Here is a 15,099-nt window from a genome sequence, read left to right on the forward strand (position 1 = left end):
CGTTCGAACCCCGACCTCCCCTGTCGTAAGTGGCGCTTAAACCACTAGGCCACCAAGGCCCCAGGCACTGACCGTCTTTTGCAGATATTTTAACATAAACTTTTTAAATGAATCAACATTACAAACTATATAATTGCAATAATTCGCCTAAAACATTACACATTTTCGATAAACAACCGACATGTCTCTTCATATAGTCCATATATTACTTAATAATTAAATCAATATCCTGGTAATTTTCTACTTAATATACAGCGTGCTCAAAAACTAGCGCACCAACTCTGTGGTGTGTGGTAGAGAACTGGTCACATATAAAGCTAAAAATAGTAAAAAAATTCTTTGTATTAAAGTTATTGATAAATGACGGATTTTAGATAAATAATATGTGGCAACGTTGTCTAACAGTCATGATCACAATAGAATTTGATCAATAATAAAAATAAATTATTTTTGAAACGGTTTCCTAGGAAATAATTCCCAGTGTTGGCACATCTACACATTGTGATTTTTTTGATGAATTTATTTTTTTTCAATTAAAAAAACGGCTAAAGTCTGATAGAAAATTTAAAAATAATTATTCATCGTTTTGTTAGGGAACGATTACCTAGTGTGAAACATATTAACATTAAAAGCTAATGAAAACTAAAGAAGTTAGCACAATAAGTTTGTAGCTCCAATTTTTTAAAAAATGACTTTAGTAATTTTTCTCCCGTAATCTGCACTTGCTTCTCAATAACGTACCCCTGAGTTGGAGCGCCAGTAATTTTTGCCGTAAATATGACTTTTTTTTGAGTGAAAGCTCGAGTGAAAGTTTTAGTTTAATTTGATGTCTGTAGAACAAAACCACCAAAGTCAAATAAAACGGACATTCCAAGTACGATAAATTTAACAGAAAATTCGAACAAAACATTCAAGTTTTACGGATCTCATAAAAATTGCCTGACAAAATATTTTCAAAAAGTTAGGTCAAATAACTTTATACTTATTGTTTTGGTATGATAACGTGTTTTGTTCTTGTACTCCTCCGCAAATAAGTCTAACGATAACTATCCTCCAAACGTAGTTAGAAATTTTTGTAAAGGAATTTTAGTTTCAAACACCAATTCACTGGTGTGTGATAGAGTAAATTGGTAGAGATAGTAATAGTAATTTCGACACATCAGGTGCAATGTCTTGACCGGCCACTGCACCTTAATTGCTGACGGTAGTGCAATCGAGGTATTAAATACCCAATTTAGTCATAAGATCGACAGTGATTGTATTCCTTACTATTTGTGCTTATCACCAAGTTCGACGCCAGATTTTGGCATTATGTATTCTAACATCGAATAAATTAGACCTAGACAAATTAGTGTGGCTCTTAGTTTGGGAAGAACTTCCATCACATTACAGTCTACACAAATGTGCGGACGGCTAACACAAAGTTATAATCTAACATTGTTCCAAAAATTGTGGCATTTAATCGCGAAAAGAAAAATCATCGCAGTGCATGTGACTTTGCCTTAGAACAGCAACAAGAAAATCTTTTTATTTACCTAGTTAAAAGTAAATTAACAGGTAACGCAAAAAATTCATTTCTTCTCGAAATCTTCAAAATTGGAAGGCGGTGAAAGAATCACTCTTATGTCATTACGGAGACTGTTGAGATACCAAAAGTTTATTACGAGATTTAACTTATCAAAAATAAAATAAAACTCCTAGAAGTTTTGTATAAAGAATCGAAAACTAGTTAACACGTGTTCGCAGTTCTCTTGCTTTAACAGCCGATTTGGCAGAAAACGAAAAAGAGGTTTCAAATAGACCACACGAGAAAATTGCTTTAAAAGCCTTTTTTGCAGGACTTAATGATCCCCTTGAATCAATAATTAGATCAAAACGCCCAGCATCTCTAGAAGAAGCCGAACAATTTTTGATGGAGGAAGAAAATATAGCTTATCTAACAAATTTAAGAATCTCAAAACCTCCAACTAAACCAGACAGTTCATCAGGAATTTTTCCTAAACAAAATTTTGGATCAAATCAAACTAGAACAAGTAATCCACAAAATTTTTGCAATTACTGTAAAAAGACAGACTATTATTTGATAAATAATAGTTTCAAACGAAATCAGGTACCACCTCGTTCAAATGAACACGCTAATTTTAATCGACAAAACTTAGGGCATACTACTAACAATTTTCCTGGAATTAGTCAAAACTCGAGTCAAAACCCATCAGGCCTGTTCTTCCTAAGAGAAGGTATTGCACGAATTACAAACGATAATTGGAAAATTTTGGTGTATAAAAATATTATATATTTAGAGGAATTATTTCATGAATACAAAAATGCTCAAAAACAAATTGAAGATATGATACGGCGACCAAAACAAGAAATTCAGAGTGTCAATCCAACCCTAACTGATTTTCTTAATGCCTTATCCTCCAAAATTGAAAAAAACATAAAGAAATTAAATTAGCACCAAAGAGGAATTATTAATGGACTTGGGTCTGTTTGTAAACTAATTGCAGGCAGTTTAGATGAAGATGACGGTCAGTATCATATCGATTGCGTTGAACAACTTGAAAAGGGCGAATTAGAAGTTAAAAACCTTATGAAAAACCAAATTCAAATTATCTCCAGTACCATACAAAACATTCAATGAAACAGTTTCTAAATTAAAGCATGACGGTATTACGCTAAATAAAAATTTAGAAATTATCTCACAGAGACTAAATCAATTTTCTCAAAATATCTATTTTCATGATTTTCAGCTTAAATTATTACAAATTGTTGCTCAAATCTTGGAATCTCTTATGATCCTTCAGGATGAATTAAACGACCTTCTCACTAGTGTAACTTTCATCAATTCATCAATATCGAGCCTAGCCTATTATTACAACAATTGACAAAAATACCTCAAAAATTAACTCATGGAAATCTACCTTTCATTCCAAATGACAATTATTTATAAAAAAATTTGACTTTGATTAAAATCGAAGCTTTTCAAATATTCAACAAAACCGTTTTTATCCTTCACGTTCCAATTGTTGAATCCGCCGAGTACGACTATTATCATACCTACTCAGCTACCACTAAAAATACCAAAACCAATCTTTTTTACACAATTATCTCTCTCCACAAATATGTTGCTGTATCAAGAGAAAGCAAACAACACATTACGCTGAACAAGGATGATTGCACCGAAGTTGTCCAAAACCAGATAAAACTACGAAAATGTTGTCATTAAGTGCTCCATGTGAAGTCCTATCAGAGCACTGTGACGGTATAATCATATCAATTAGTGATTATAACATCCAAAAACTAGCCAGTAACAAGTGGCTCCTAACTATCTCGTATCCGACTACAGTAACAACCATTTGTCCAGGAAAAAATTCGAAAAACGAAATAATCGAAGAAAACAGTCTTTTAACTTTACGCCATCATAGAAGACAACGATACGATTGTATCCGAACTTCTAATCCCAAACAATGAATTTGACTGCTGTTCCCGACTTCCCGAAAAAGAGGAATTACCCAAACTTCAACCTCTTCAAATTAATCATTTGAATCTTGACGAGTTGAATACTGCAGATCAAAAACTTCGAGAATTTAACGAAGAACTCGATCGCAGCATCAGGGAACCAATCACATCCAGACACTGGGGAACAATCACCTACGTTATCATCTTCTCAATATTAGTCATAATAATTTGGCTCCTTTGCAAATGCGGCGTCAAAAGTAAAATTCGCAATTGTTTGAACACTGAGGATAATGACGATGATCACCGTCCTCCCAGCGGATGCTGTCCTCAGGTTTTCAATTATTGCAACGTAAGATCAACAGTCATCCGGCGCCCGTCTCCTCATTCGACAGGTTGTGACGACTCCAATGAAGAAGAAATAAGACTTCAAGTGCCTCCAACCAGTAATAGTGCATCAGTGCGGTATTCAAGGGCCAATAAATGCATGTGATCGTGTGAATGTTACGTGGTTGCGTATTTTGACATCTTCCCTGATATCAAAATATCTTAAAGGTGGAGGTGCTACTGAAAAGTGGTATTAGTGTAGGCGGGGGAATGCTTAATTGTTAAATTTCTAAAGTTGTTAGTCGAGAGAATACTTAGTTGTTACATTTCTAGAGTTGTTGGTCAGTTTTTTTGAAGCAGTAGTCATTTACCCACGAAGTTAGTTAGTTGTATCGTACGAAAATAGAAATCTTTAAATTTTAATTAGATAATTTCGTTAAAACCGTACAAAAGTCAAGTAAACAAGGGGCTCTTAAAGGAAGAAAGCAAGTGGGTTCAGTTACGTCGGCTGAACGAGAAACGCTTATTACAGTGTGTGATGCACAGTGTGTGTCCATACTGTCTTGAACCTAATTCAAAAAACAAAAAAGGAGAAGTTTGGATTCAGTGCCATGCGTGCAAAAACTGGGCCCACGAACCAGTAATAGTTGCTGAAAAATGGATAATATACAGCCTGTATCAGAACTCAGTCCCCACCGGAAAGGTGCATATAGTTTGGGCAATTCTGAAACCAAAGTTCTTTTACAAAAAAATTGTAACTCTTTGCGTTTGGGAGATAAGAACGTTTGAAAATAACCAATCACAAAAGGCCTCCTCTGGAGGACTAGGGGAACAAAACACGTTGCTAGGAAAACAAAAAATAGGTAGAACCGACAATAAAAGTGGGCACTTGAATTATTTTTCATTTCTTAGTAACGCATCTACTGTATGCACTACCATTGCCGTCTCGAACTCCAGACCGTGAGGTTACTAGCTTTTGTTTATTGTGACGTCATCGTAAGAGTCGTGACATTTGTTCACATCGTTTGAATATTTTGTATTCCTAATTTTAGAAAATGCCGAATAAGTGTTGTGTTCCCAATTGTGTGTATAACATGAATGGTCCTTATATAGCTGTTTTCCTTTCCCAAACAAGAATCCCTGCGATCATTATGGTCAAGGAAGATACCACGAACTAATTGGACTGTTACCAGGAACAGTCGTGTTTGTGTGAAACATTTTCGGGATGATTTTATAATAAAATATCACGAAGTGACCAGAGATTATTATGGTTATTATTATTATTATGGTTATTATTACTTTCTGTACTTTTGGTAATAATTACCCTTCACTAATTTTTACATATTATAGGCTCCCGACTAACCTTACCAAGACAGAGACTAACCCTTAAAAGTGATGCTTATCCATCACTCTTCCCTGACCTTCCTGCTTATCTTTCCGAAAATGTTCCTGTCAAACGAAAAAATTCAGCCAAGAGATTCTGTTCCCTGAATGACGTTCACCATGAAACGCGGGAAGAAAAATGTGATGAAATGTTAGATGAAATTGAAAGTTTAAATGAAATTATTGTCAAGTTACAGTGCAAAGAGTTAGTATTTAATAATTGGATTGTGGAAATGAAAGAAAGCAGCATTTATTTTTTCAAAACTGATTTTAATGCAATCCCAGAAATTGTTAAAACTATAGTACTTAATCATAACTTAACTGTTACATAATATTTAAAAAAGTTACACTGTGTTAAAACTTGGATAAAACGGTCATCTTTAAGTCGCGGTTATTTAAAATTTAGGCCCGTAAGAAGAATTTTTCTATTAATGGGCGTAACTTTAGATGTTTAAGCACGGCTAGACGGTTTAAGCTATCAAAAAATATAAACTTTAATATATGTTTTTCTGGATAAGCTACTTTAAATCGCAACGTGTCACTATAAAAATTATAGTTGACCTATCGTTGACCACATTTGCAGTATCAGGATTCTTCAGATACACTTTTCCGTCGTTTCTTAAAATTAATTTTTTTCAAAAATTCACAAAGTTAGGTTATGATCGCTTAGACTCTTACTGTGACGTCACAATGTCAACATGCAGGCCTGGAGTTTCAAGACGGCAATGGCACTACACCTAGGAGAAAGCTTTTGGGATTGGTCACTTTGAGACCTCTGTATCTCGCAAACAAAGAATAAAAGACCTACTTTTTTTGCATATTTGCCATCGTTGTTGCTGTTACCAATAGCACCTTTCCGGCGGGGAGTGAGTTTTGATACACCCTATACTTTTTCTGTGTCAACTGTGAAGAAGATGATTAGAACATGTTGACCCGGCATATGGTACAATTGTAGAATTGTAGGTCCAATTGTAACAAGAACATTCTGCCTATTTATATTTTTTTGATTTTAAGAAATTCTTGCGGTAATACGTAATTACGTATATTCCCTTTTAGAGGAAAGCGCATTCTATTACCTTCCGGTTTTCGTCCCAAAAGCATGATTTCATTCGAATATAGAAACATCGTCTATGATGACGATAAAAATCTTGAAGCAACAATGTATCATTAACCCCTAGTTAAGCAATATTCAAAGTGACCTTACCATTCTGTAATAGATATCTTTGAAAAATTCAACATTCATTGAGAACTTAAAATATCAAGATCGAAACATTTCTCCTACACGACGATAATTTTCAAAAATTTGCTCTCAAAAATTATTTTACATTTTAGTAATTCTGGTGCCAAATCAGTTTGTTATAGACGACATTTGTAAAAAAAATATTTTGGGGTAAAAAGATTTCTGTCAAAAATTATGAACGACGAACTTGCTAACAAAATTTGCTGGCAGGGATCAAAAGCTTTAAAAGAAGTACGCCCAAGAAGAGTTAAGAATCAAAACAGAAAGATTAATTTACAACAACGAAATCATTTCATTCAAAGAAAACATGTTGACCACAAAAAAATGGAAGCAATGAAGAAAGACTAAAAAAAGTTGTAACGATTCTTAGGAGTAAACACGTATCTACGAAAATTCCTAATAATAATAATACGTACATTGTTTTTACATGAATAACAACCAGCTGTAAAGTTGTTAGGTTGGTACGCCGTGCCTAGTTTTTTTAGTGTACCGATTGGCAATACTAATTTATTGTCAAAATTTGACACTTGGCACAAGCGCAGTAAAAAAGGAAAGCAGCCCAAACTCGACAAAAAAGCGGGCAAGGCTAAATGTGGATGTAAAACAGGCAATTATAAAATGCCTCGCAGAAATTGAACCACTTTGCCTAGGTGCTTCAGAAAGAACATTGGAGACAAAAGTAAAAAATATTTTCTCGATAATGTTCCAAACATTTTCGCTATTTTATCTACTATACCTGCCCTTTACTCAACTCCTGCTAATTCCTATTCACCCACCAGTACTCAAGATCTCACGTTCGAAAAATTTTAACTGAATACAAATCCCGTCTTCCCATTGAAAATCCCCGAACTGGCAGCAAAAAGAAAAATAAATTTTATTTCGATTCTATGTTCAAAGAAGAATTAAGTCTCTATGTCTACAGAAAGAACCAAAAAACCAATTTTTTACTATGAAAGAATTATTTAATTTTGCAAATCAAGAACTGGAATTTAATGGCGGCGAAATATCATTTAGAAAAATTGTTAAAGCGATGGGATATAAATATAAGAAAGTAGATACAAGAAAAATTTTAGTCGAGTCAGTTCGGCTGAAATCCTAAAAAAATTAAGTTTCTACGGTCATATCTGCAATTTATAGCAATTTGGTTTTGGTATCTCTGGTAATACGCTTATTATTGTGTGCTGATTTTTCTGTCTTTATTCTGTCAAATATTATTTATACTAGAAGAAAAATTAAAGAAGTAACAGAAGAAGGAAGTTCTGAAAGTTTTTTCGTCTCCGAAGTGTCGGGAGAAAATTCTAAAGCCTGGTATGAGTATTTATCGATAAATAATGTCGCAGTGAAATTTAAACTTGACTCAGGAGCGGAGGTAAATATTTTGCCAATGTACATTTTAGATAAATTGTCAATTCAATTAAATTGTATTTCTCCATATAAGGGAACTTTGTTAACATTTGGCAATATGAAACTAAATACGACTGGAAAAGTTACACTAGAGTGTAAATACAAAGACAATGTAAAGCGTCTTGAGTTTGTCGTTGCAGATGTAAAATCTCAATTTCTCAAAAATCTCAAAAAATTTGATTAAAAGAATTGACCAAATTAACAAAAACTACTGTACTGTTAATGATGTAATAGATGAGTATAGAAATGTTTTTATAGGCGTAGGTGTATTGGACACAGCACATCACATAGAAATCGACAAAGACATTATTCCTGTTGTTCATCCTTCTAGACGCATTCCTTTATCACTCCAGCCCAAACCAGAAGAGACCTTGAAAGAATTGGAACGCCAAGGAATTATTGAGAAGGTGGAATATCCGACAGATTGGGTTAACAGTCTAGTGATTGTTGAGAAGGAAACAGGACAGCTGAGACTCTGCTTGGACCCTAAGGATTTGAACAAAGCAATAAAAAGGGAGCACTATATGATACCCACAGCCTAGGCTATAATTCCACGTTTAGCTGGTAAGAAGTTTTTTACATATCTATTAAGATATGAGCGCTGGATTCTGGCATGTGCCTTTAGATAAGGAAAGTTCAGATTTGTGTTGTTTTAACACCCATGTGGGTAAATACAAATTTTTACGGATGCCATTCGGAATTAAATCGGCTCCAGAAGTTTTTCAAAAACATGTCATTCGTATTTTTGGCCATATATCGGGAGTAAGCGTTATTTTTGATGATCTCATCATCGCGGCAAATAATGAAAAGGGCCACGATGAGATTTTACAAAGAGTCTTAAACACAGCTCTAGAAAACAATATAAAATTTAACAAGGATAAAATTCAGTTTGAAATAAAAAGCGTACGATATATGGGAAACATAATAACGGACAAGGGTGTAAAGCCAGATGACGATAAAGTACGTGCAATACGAGAAATGTCTGAGCCCAAGTGCAAGGAAGAAGTGAAACGTTTTTTGGGAATGATAAATTTTCTTTCGTCATTTATTCCTAATGTAGCAATAATTAATGCCCCATTAAGAGAGCTACTGAAGCAAAACGTTGATTGGCATTGGACCCATAGGCATACAGAAGTCTTCAATAAATTAAAAGAATTACTTAGTAAACAACCGACCATGAAATATTTCGACCCAAAGGAAAATATCGTTATCCAAACAGATGCTTCAAAGAAAGGGATAGGTTGTTGTTTGTTACAGAACGGACAGCCAGTGGCTTATGCTTCAAGAGCATTAACGGAAACAGAAATCACACAAATACGCACAAATTGAGAAGGAACTGCTTGCAGTAGTGTACTGTTTAGAAAAATTTCATTATTATATTTACGGAAGACACGTGACGGTCCAAACGGATCATAAACCACTACTAGCAATAACTAGAAAGAATATAGGAAAAACGACAGCAAGACTACATCGTATGTTGTTAAGAACATTGAAATATGACTTTCATTTGGAATTCATTCAAGGAAAACATATGTATCTAGCTGATACTCTTTCTAGAAACTTTTTGAAGGATACTGTAAAAGATGATGAAGATTTGGAATCTGTAGTACACAGTATATCGAAACATATAGCTGTGATGAAGGAAAAAAAAATCAAAGAAGCAATGAATACGGACAAGTCAATGCTAGAACTTCTGAACTATTGCAAAAATGGTTGGCCTAAAAGGAAGACACAAGTGCCGGAAACAATAAAATTTTATTGGAATATTAGAGACGAACTTTCTACCGATGACGGTTTGATTTTCAAAAGAAACAGATTAGTCATTCTTCGTGAAAACATTCTTTCACAAATACACGAAGGACATCAGGGCATTGAAAAATGTAAAATTCGGGCAAGATCGGCTGTGTACTGGCCTGGAATTTCCAAACAAATAGAAAATATGGTCATGCGTTGTTGGATCTGTGAAAAATATAGACACCAAAATCAGAAGGAGTCACTAATTCCTCACCCGGTTCCAGATCGCGCTTGGAAGAAGATTCTGCTGATATAATGACGTTTAGAGGAATGGATTTTCTAATAGTAATCGACTATTTCTCAAACTGGTTGGAAATAATTCGCTTGCAAGGAAAAACAGCGGCACATTTGACCATCAAATTTAAAGAAATTTTTTCCCGATATGGAATTCCTGAAGAGCTTGTATCAGACAACATGCCTTTCGATAGTTACGAATTTAGAAGATTCGCTACGGAATGGGATTTTTCTCTCAGCACTTCAAGTCCACGTTATCCACAATCCAATGGAATGGCCGAAAGGGGAGTGCAAATTGCAAAAAACATTCTTCGCAAGTCGTATGAATAAAATACAGACATATATCCAGCACTACTCGCATACCGGAATACTCCAATTAAAACAACCAGGGTTTCGCCCACGCAGGCCATGCAAAACAGGACCCTCAGAGAAAAACTACCGATTAAGACCGACTGTTTACGATCTCAAATTCTTATAAATATTAAAAGGGATAAGGAGCTTGCACAAACGAAAACAAAAAAATTTTATGACAGAAATGCAAGAGATTTACCTAGTCTAAGTAAAAATCAAAGTGTTCTAGTCAAGATAGGCAGAATCTGGAAACCCGGAAAAGTAGTAGACTAACATGAAAAACCGAGGTCATACATCGTTCAAACAGAATCAAGCTTCATTAGGCGAAATAGGAAAGACCTAAGGCCTTCTATGAATGCCCCACCAGTATTCATGGAAGAACAAGAGCTTTTCAAACCCAAGGTAAACTCTCAAATTCAAAAGCGAACAGAAATTCCCAGTTCCCCAATTCGTGACCTAACTAGTCCTACTAGAAATACTAGCCCAACTATGACAACTCCTACCATGCCCATGACAAGACCAAAACGCACAATTAAACTACCACAGAAATATCATGATTTTGTTATGTAACGTTTTCGAATTTTATAATAATTTGGTTAGTTTGTTTTCTTTTTAAACGTATAAAAAAAAGGGGGGGAGATGTAGTATATGTATCTCGATGTTCACATACAAGTATGGAGAGTAGCCGAATCACTCGATGTTGAGGGCACGCGCTACAAGAGGAATGTAACGAGGTGTGCAATAAAAACATGTTTCTCCTGTGATAGTTTCATTATCAAAGGATAAACCCAAAATAAAGAACACAACACAAACATCTACAAAAAGACCTAAACACTCTACTGGAATAGTTAAAACAATAGAAGATTAAGATCAACTCTAAGAAAACTGAAGCCATAGTATTTACGAAATCACACATAAACCCAGAAAAATGAATACAAATAAACAATCAAGAAGTAAACTGGGCCAATCAGGTCAAATAATTTGGTATTATGCTTGATAAAAGACTTTCATTCAAACAACAAACTCAAAAAGTTAAAAACAAAACACAACAAATACTCACACAACTTTACCCTTTAATAAACACCCAAAGGAGACTAAGTTTGGAAAATAAAATGAAAATCTACAAAATGATCATAAGACCCTCACTTACATACGGATTAGAAATTTATCACGAATTAAAGAAAACAAACAAATGTATCTTAGAAACAATCCAAACAAAAATTCTTAGAATAATCCTAAATGCACCATGATACGTAAGAAACAAAATAATCCTACAGGATACAAACACGGCTACAATTGAGGAGGAAATTACCCAGAAAAGAAGAAAGATGCTGGAAGGCTGCAACAATCATGCAAATCCGGAAATTAAACCAATGAAAGCCTAATAAAAAAGGGCAACAAAACATATAACAAGCCAAGGAGATGAACTTCAACTGCTTGTAAAAACAAAGAGGGTACAAGGATTGATACCACTGTGGTTCACAAGCGAAGAAGAAAAGTGGAATTTCATTGGGTTCCTCAATTTGTAAGTAAAAAAAACGATAGTCTATTAATTCTATAATTTGTTTTGTTCCTGCAGGCCGGAAATTCAGTCGAGTTCAGATAAAACAAAAAGTTCTGACTCCAGGTCCATCTACTGATTCAGGGATTATAAACTAATAAAATTAATGAATAAATAAAAAATATTTTATGGAATGGTTTGTTATTGAGTTTTGATAAAGTCATGATTTTCCAACCTCCAATAAAAGCACAAATAATGTTAAGTATGTAATAAAAAATAATTTTCATGAATTTTAAGTGTTTTTCAAGGTTGAATTTATTTTGACAAAACCGTATTCATATGTGCTGAAGTGGGCAATTGAAAAACAGGGTAGTTTTGCTTATTTTTGGCATAAAAATCTGGCTCACATTTTTAATTAAATTAAATTAAGAGGTGGTGGAGTGCTAATTGCTGTGGAGAAAAACTTTCCCTCCAATCAAGTACAGTGTGATGCAACAATGAGAGAAGAATTGTGGGTTTCCGTTTATGTGAATTCTAGTCAGCTTATTATTGGTGCAACTTATATTCCACCTAACGCAAATTTTGTGGAATATTCAAATCATTTAGACTCCCTGGCTCTTATGTCTACAAACTATCCGAATGCCGTAATATGTGTACTTGGTGACTATAATTTACCAGGTGTTAGTTGGTTAGTTGATACTGACTGTGATTACTTAGTGCCCAACAATGTATTTTCTGCTGCAGAGGAAATCATATGTGACAATTTTGCATACTTCGGTCTTTTTCAATATAATAATATTGCAAACGATAATGGTACTTTTTTGGATTTGACATTTTGTAATAATAGGCTTTTAGTAAGTAATGTTGAACCCATTCTTGCTATTGATAAACATCATCCACCTTTATGTGTTAATGTCTGTGATATTATTGTACCTGATATACAACCAGAAATTGATATTTTTTATTTAGATTATAAGAATGCACCATATGACGTTATTAAAAGTTATTTATCTTCTATTGATTGGTCTGTTTTAGATAATTTTGTTGATATTAATAACTCTGTAGAATATTTTTATTCTCACATTTATTATATCCTAGATAACTTTATTACGATCAAATGTAAAAATGCGTCTAAAAATTTTCCTTCCTGGATTAACAAATCAACAAGATCTTTAACTGTAAAGAAGAAAATTGCTCACAAAAAATATAAGCGTAGTGGTCTGTTAAGTGATTATGAACAATTTTGTATACTGAGAGATAAATGTAAAAATGCCACAAAGAACTGTAAAAAACAATTCCTTGATCAGGTAGAACAAAATATTATAACTAACAGTAGAGCATTTTGGTCATATGTTAAATCTAAAAATACTGCACAGGGTTATCCTAAAAAAATGTCGCTAAATGAAAATTCATGTGATTCTCCTAATGGTATTGTAAACCTTTTTGCCCATCATTTTGAATCTGTTTATCTTGATCAACCAAAGTTATCAGATTTAAATTTTTCTAAAAATGATCAAAATGCTGTATTTTTAAATAGCGTTGAAATTTCTGCTGATGTTATTTTTTCGAAATTGATACATCTAGATGACAACTATACAACCGGCCCTGATGGTATATCTCAAATGTTTTTAAAAAATTGTGCTTATGAATTAACATTGCCATTACAAATGCTGTTCAATAAATCTCTTGATCAGTCTCAATTTCCGGATATTTGGAAAATCTCATATATCAGACCTGTCTTTAAAAATGGTAGTCGTGTAAATATTTCCAACTATAGACCGATATGTACCCCATCGTATATATCAAAAGTTTTTGACTCCATTGTGGCTGACATTATATCATTTTCTGTAAAACAATCTGTTATTGAAGTACAACATGGTTTTTTCAAGGGTCGCTCTACGATGACCAATCTTTTTCTGTTTACTGAATATATAACGTCAAATCTTGAAAATGGATTCCAAATTGATTGTATATATATTGATATGTCAAAAGCTTTTGATCGCATTTCCATTGAGTTATTAATATCAAAATTAGATAATTTAGGTTTTGGGGATCCAGTCCTTCGTTGGATTTATTCTTTTTTATCTAATCGTGTACAGTATGTAACTATAAATGGTGCTAAGTCTCGCGCAATTCACCCATCCACAGGTGTGCCACAGGGGTCACATCTAGGCCCTATTCTTTTTTCTCTATATATAAATGATGTCAAAACAGCGATCGAAAGCTCTGAAATCCTTCTTTTTGCCGACGATGTAAAGATTTTTAAAGTTATTATAAATCCAAACGACTGTGATATATTACAACGTGATTTAAATAGTTTTTGTATGTGGTGTAAAAAAAATTTTTTAGAACTGAACATAAATAAATGTAAATCACTAAGATTTTCTAGAAAATTATATTACAATTTACCATCTTATTTTATATCAGGCAATCTACTTGAATGTGTCACTCATATTCGCGATTTAGGAGTTATTGTAGACAGCCAGTTAAGTTTTGACTATCACGTTAACCACATTTTGTCGAAAGCAAACAAAACATTAGGATTTATAAAAAGACAGTGCTCTGATTTTTCAAGTTTGCGTGTTGTAATATTATTATATAATTGTTATGTTCGTCCTATTTTGGAATACTGCACAATTATTTGGCAACCTTGTTATAATGTTCATATTAATCGAATTGAAAATGTTCAGAAAAAATTTGTTAAATTTGTATGTTACAAATTTAACATATTTTATGACAAAAATAATTACATAAACATTTTAAGTTATTTAGGACTATCCTTACTATCTTCTCGTAGAATATTTTATGACGCGTCGTTCGTATATCGTATATTGTCTGGTAATGTAAATTGTAATCCTATTCTTCCGCTATTTTCAATCAATATACCCGTTTGTAACGTTAGAGAGCCTAGAATGCTTGTAGTGCCTTACCACCGTACCAATTATGGGAAAAATTCTGTATCTTCTAGGTTATCTAAAACATGCAACGTACTTTCTGGTAATTTAGATTTTATAGGTTTACCTAAAAATAGATTTCTAAAAGATTTAAAAACTGTAATTGAACATAGTGAACTTAGCTCTTTTAATAATTAACACTTTATTTTATGTTAACTGTATTGTACCTATCTTTGTTTGTATTTTATATATCAATTTATCTTTGTATTTTATATATCACTTGTACTTGGCGTGGCCGTTTAAACATTATAATATTAATATTATAATATAAAAAGGCTATAAAAATTAGGGTAGTGTGCATAAAAAATTGATGTTTCAATAGATAAAATGGGTCTAAAATCAGGTTATTTTCTGAATTTTTTGTGTTTTTGAACAGACTTCAATGGGCTGTTTTTCAAACTCAATAAACTTCAACGACTAAAACTTGAAAACCGACTCATTTTCCTAAAAAAATT

This window comes from Tribolium castaneum, chromosome 2 (genome assembly GCF_031307605.1).
Source record: "Tribolium castaneum strain GA2 chromosome 2, icTriCast1.1, whole genome shotgun sequence".
NCBI lineage: Eukaryota > Metazoa > Arthropoda > Insecta > Coleoptera > Tenebrionidae > Tribolium > Tribolium castaneum.